We start from the raw sequence: 6,320 nt of genomic DNA, 5'->3' as shown, positions 1-6,320 counted from the left end.
AAATATGAAGAAAACTTTTTTCAAGTTGATAATAAGTATCATTTGTGTATATATATATATATATATATTGTAAATCATTAGATTGGGCGGAATAAGACAAAAGACATATATTGTATGAATTTAACTTTTTAGTTAGTTGTGCAGTATCATCTCTGCGCATCCTTAAAATATAAAATAAAATTAAAAAAATAAAAATAAATAAGAATAATAAAAAAAATTACAATATGTTGGAGACAATTAGGTTATGGTTGTAGTTGGTTACACATTACAAAACCCTATTCATTAATCTATAATATCATATGTAGCATGGGTTGTAATTTTGGTATTCTTTCTCTATTAGAAAAAGGATTCAATGGTTGTCATTCATTGGATAGTAACACTAACCTCTGGCCAATTGTGAACTGAATTTTATGCTTATTTGCGAATCTAAAGTACTAATTAAATAGCCCATAGTACCATTTGACCCAAAAAAGTTAGCTCTCTCTCTCTCTCTCTCTCTCTCTCTCTCTCTCTCTCTCTCTCTCTCTCTCTCTCTCTCTCTCTCTAATATGTGCACCATGTGCGACATAATTAATGCTAATTGGCAAAAGAGGTAATAAGGCGAAGTCTACTAGGTTTAAGTAGGATATTCTTCATTCAAGAAGTGGGATATTCTTCTGTGGTGGAGAGAAAACCTTTAGAAATTTATAACACATCTTAGAAATGCATGAATACTTCAAATGAGTGAAGACAACAGTAGGGTGGTCGATCATTCTGGCACTGTACTCCTTTGCTCCCTCGGCCTTCATTTTTAATATAGATTGGGCCATATTGAACAGCCTAGCAGACTATAGCCTTACGAGGTGGAGAAACAAAGCTACCCCAATTCATGGGATATGATACTTTTTTGTGTTCATCACTGCTTCCCTTTGGCTCATTGGCTTTCAATGCATCTTTCTTGTCTTGACTCTTGAGCAGTCACCCTGCTTGAGACTGGTGAAGAGGTACTATCGTTTGATTCGTTTCCATATACAAAGAGTAAAAAAAAAAAAATCTTAGTTTTAAAACTTGATGAGGTCTAGTTTTTTTTTTTTTTTCTTTTTTTCTTCTTTTTCCTCGAACGAGCCACTCTAGTTGAGTTAAAAAAACATGAAACTTGGTTAGGAGTCATAAAGATTCGCCCAAGTTTAAGAAATAACCAGATCATGTTTGAGTCGGTCTGAATTTCCATTGACTCACTGTTATTATTCAATTAATTTGAAACTCATCAAGTCCTTTTTTTTTTTTATTGAGTCATATACTATTCAAAGATCATACAACTAAAAAAATCCTAGAATTTTAGTTTGTTGTCGTCAATATTAGTCCCTTTTTTTCTCACCTATGAAGCAATAGACAGCCTCACCTACATTCATGGATTTATATAAATGCCCTTAAATTCTTGTCCCACTATTGCCAAGCCTTAATACCACATACCCATTTTCGATCTAAATCATCACTTAGCCAATTAAGTAAGCTAAACAAAACCATTAGGTGGGAAGAAGATATTGTGTGTAAGAAAAAAGGAACACTCTCTAATCACTTGGACCTTGTACCAAAGTGGGGCCAATGAGAAGGCACACATGAGTATCAACAAGGAATGAGTTTTTCGGGTTCCACAAGGGTATGGGCATTCGCCTCCCTTTATGTCTAGACACAAAGGTCACATGACCAAGGAGCATTTATTTCCTTTATTTGTAATTAACACCTCAAAATTGAGGCGCTATTTCGATTGTTTGGCCCAAGATAATAATTTGTTTTCTTCTATTTTCAACTGTTTAAAAACCTTAAAAATTTTACCTTTTTATGAAGGTTTTTTTTTTTTATAAGAGCAAATTTGGACTCAAACCCACCAACCCTGCCACAACAAATGTGCCACCGATCCATCCTCAAAACTCAGTCGAGATTTGAGGTAGGCACTGGTAATGTCAAATGGATACGTACAACAAGCCCAAAATCTTTTCTGTGTTACCAAACCCACGTACTAGTTTAAGGTGATTGGTTTCCTTGGCCCATGGTGTTCATTAAAGGCCAAGATGGGCTTATACTAGCTATTTGGGCCTGAATTATTTGACCCACGAACTGGCTTAGGAAGTCTACAAAATATACCTTCTTCAAAAAACTTCTAATCATCGAACAGTGTTCCCCTCAATCCCCCATGATTGTTGGATTAGAATAAGTGCCAGGGATCAAGACCACCAATTTATTAATTCCAATTTAACTGTAATCAATGATGGTCCGAAATGAGAGGAGACCACTTCTCAGGATCCCACCAGTATGATTAATTATTCCAAATTAACTCTAATCAATGGTGGTCCCAAATTAGAGGAGGCCACTTCTAAATGATTACAAAATAAATAATTTTAGGAAATTTTAACAAAGCCTATTTCATTAAAATGAAAATTTGTTAAATAAATCATATTTAATAAGAAAAAATAAGCCTAGTAAAACTAGGCCAAGGGGGCTAGATACTACGTATCTTAAATTTTAATTTTGTTTAATACACACTTAATCTATTCCCTAATGTATGGGAAGTGTATCTTCTATTCTTAATTCTGTCCCTAAATAGAAATTAAGAATGCTTTTGCGGCTAATATATCTGCTGGCTTTCAGGTCTCCCCTAAATAAATCTTGGTCTTCTTGGTCTCCCCTAAATAAAAGGCAGAAAGGAGAGAAGGACACTCCAAAAAAGTAATAAATCGTTTAGGTAAGACTAGTGGGAATGTGCATGCCTGCAGCATGGTGGAGCCCCATTGTTGTTCCAACTCATTTGTTGTCCTAGTTTCATTAAATTTAGACCCTAAAACAACCCTTGATTCATTGAAAGGTCAAGAGGCAACTACTTCATGGGAGTTGGGACAGGGGAAAAAAAAAACTTCAAGGGGCATGCTAACTTTAGAAAGGACTAAGTTACTTAATTTAGTATGATGCAATTCTTAATTGAGAGGGCTGGATGATAAATAAAGTAAGATAACATATGAAATACCATGTAGGGGTTTAACCCAAAACTTCAAGGTATTAGGAAGAGATGGTTCTAGGGTATATTAAGATACACCTAAGGTCTCAAATAACTAATGTGAGACTACGTCCTATGACACTCAACATCTCAACACTTCTGACCGCTTTGATCATGTGTAGATTTGAGATATATGGGAATGCATATCTTAAGGAAGATAATAAATGGATTTGGCTTTGATACCATGTTAGATTCCATCCAAAAAGCTTGAACGATTAACTGAAGGGGCTCAACCATTATATGAAGATACCCGAGGTTCCAAATTTAACCGATGTAGGATTACTCGCAATAAACTCAAAGCCTACATTCATTCACTTTCATGAAATTATTTTTTCTAGGAAAAAAGGAAGTAAAATTTTATGGAAGAAGTTTCCATGGACTATGTGATGAAGTTCACAGTGTAATCCAAGGGTCAGAGATCCCACATCCCCCCCCCCCCCCGAGTGGCCCTAATTCCACTCAGTGAATGGATTCCCATTCACTTTGGGCTTAGGGAAACTCAGTCCAATTCTTTATTAAAATAAAATCTATAGATTGCAGCATATTCCACCAAGATACAGGCAGTGAATGGATTCCAACGATAATGCTCTCCTTTTTGGAGAAAGTTTTTCTCCAATCATGAAGTAGGGTTCACCCACCCATGTAGGTGTTCTGATAATGTCATCCCCACTCTTTCCGATACCCACCCCAAGAAACAAAAACTCATGGGCTAGGGGGTGCAACCGGACCGGCTGGACCAGATTTTTTAAAAACCCCATCCCAATAGACTCCCTTCCCTCAAATCAGGCTCAATCTAGCCCTAGCTAGGTCGGGTTGGATACCACATCACTAGCCTTACCAGGCTCAACCGAACCTAGCCCACTCCTGATTGACCCTAATTGGACGGTGCTAGGCTCAGTAGAGTCTATTTTTGTCATTTTAGGTCTAGGCTAGATTGGGCTAGCCCAATTTTTTTTAACAAATGTATGAGATTATTATCTATAATTATATATAGGGAGAGTTTCGTGAAAGGCGTTGCAAGCCCTATGCTAGTGCAGGGCCAATGAGAGTATGCACAAAAACATCAATAAGGGGCAGGAGTCACACCTTTTATGAGGGGTGGGGCTGTCATTTCACCCCTTCTGTGTGTTGGCAAAGGGCAACATGCTGCCTTCAAGCTTCTTTTCCCCAACTATATATTGCATATAATATAGAAGGCCAAATCGGACCGAGCTCAGCCCAGACAAAACCCGACCCTACCCTAGCCCTAGAAATCTCAACCCTAACCAACCCAACCCACTAGCTGAAAAGCCTAGGCCCTATCGGGCTCACGGTGGAATTGGGCTCTCCAGGCCAAACTTGCAGCCCTAGGCAAGGTATTCTCCATTCACCATCTATGTGGGGAAACTGCCTCCTACCTTTTTATTGTTTTGTATTCTTAATCATGCCTTTATTAGCGCCATTATTATTTAGTTGTGATTATATCTTGTCCTTTACCAAGAAAAGAAATCGGAAGGTAGGAAATGTGTGTGGGCCGTGGGGTGGAAGGTAATATAGTAATTTGCAGAGGTTTCTGCTACATTTTGATACTATCTTAGTACATGCTGGCTCTTCCCACCCCCTTCCCCCATAACTCCCTCTTTCTTTGGAGACTTAGTAGAGGGATTGGGCAAATCAGCCATGGCAGGGTCCTTATATCCACTAATGTCATATATCTGTCACCAAAGGTATTCTAGGACTGTTACAATACCTAACAAAATATTCCTTCTTTTTTATTTCATTATTTAATATTTATTTCTTATTTTTAAGGAATCTTCCAAATGCTTTGGACCCTCATTATTAATATTCCTCTTCCTCAACACTATAAATACCGACGGAGAAATGGGAAGAAGATGCAAGTCTCTCTCTCTCTCTCTCTCTCTCTCTCTCTCTCTCTCTCTCTCTCTCTCTCTCATATTTTCTGTACTTTTCTCATTATGGCAAAGACCAAGATCATGGCTACTTGTGTTTTTCTTCTTGTATTAATGTTCTCCAATGAAATTCTCTCTGTTGAAGGAAGGCGTTTAAAGACTGGAAATATTGATAACTACTGCTGGAAATGCTTCCTGGTGCATGGAAAGAACATCTTGAAAGCAACGGCTGAAGGTGGTGGTGATGGTGAACCTGATTCTACCAGCTTCCCCTACGAGGGTAGAAGTATGGTGGAGACTGATGACTTCCGTCCCACAGATCCAGGTCACAGTCCGGGTGTTGGCAATTCCCTTCAGAACTGATCAGACTCCATTACTAGTAATCAAGAACAATGAAACCATCTCCTTTGTATATTGGTTGATGCTTCAAAATAGACTAATCAATGAGTCCTACCTTCTTATTAATAAGTAATTAGGGGACCTTAGGGGTTGCCTAATTTGGCATTGCCCCTCCCCCTCCCCCTCCCTTCCTCCTTCTCTGGTGTCTTGTATATTTTGTGCTTTGTTGAATATGTGTATCATAATTTTAGTGTTAAAGGGACAGTTTTTCAAGTTGTACTTGCTATTGAAAGATTATAATAAAAGTCATTTTAGATTTGTATAGAGTTATAGTCTTAACTTGCAATGAAGAACATAAAATCTCTCAAATGTGAGGGAGAGATTTAAGCCAAAACACAGTTCAGGATATTGGAAGAGTGTAACCCATTCAAAATATGGAAGGAAAGGGAAATTCTTGAATCTTAAAATAAAACTTCTGTAACCATTATCGTGATTATATTAATAAATTCAAATCATTTCATATTTGGTTATAAAAATTCAATTTACTTTGTATCTAAATCCCATGAATTCGTAAAAGTAAATTAAATATTACATCTGAAAAACAACATTACTAAATATGGAAAGAAATTTAGTAGTTTACATTGTTATGTTGAATATTAATGATTACCAAAGTTTCCTTTTTAGGATTAAAATTTTTCACTTCCCTCCCTTTTAATTTCCCTTGCAACTAAACAGGGCCACTGGGATTTTTTGTTCAAATCAAGCGTCACTTGGATCCAAAGAATTTAGAGCTTTAGAATTGTATATATACATACATGATATCAAAGTGGGTTTTCTCCAAACCTACCTCAGTACCTCAGTTCACCTGTGCATGTGTACATGGTTCCATCCTGCCTACACGTGGGGGGTGTTGGGAGTATAGTCCTACATTGTTTGCCTTCAAGGCCTTCATTCCATCTGCTCATACACTTGTGAGTCCCGTCACCTATGGTAGTTTGAGCTTTTTAGTTGAATGTTAACACCCCCCCCCTAAACTACTACAAAGCAGTTTCTTTCTTATT

Source organism: Macadamia integrifolia, chromosome 3 (genome assembly GCF_013358625.1).
Source record: "Macadamia integrifolia cultivar HAES 741 chromosome 3, SCU_Mint_v3, whole genome shotgun sequence".
Lineage (NCBI taxonomy): Eukaryota > Viridiplantae > Streptophyta > Magnoliopsida > Proteales > Proteaceae > Macadamia > Macadamia integrifolia.
This window is presented reverse-complemented; position numbering follows the sequence as displayed.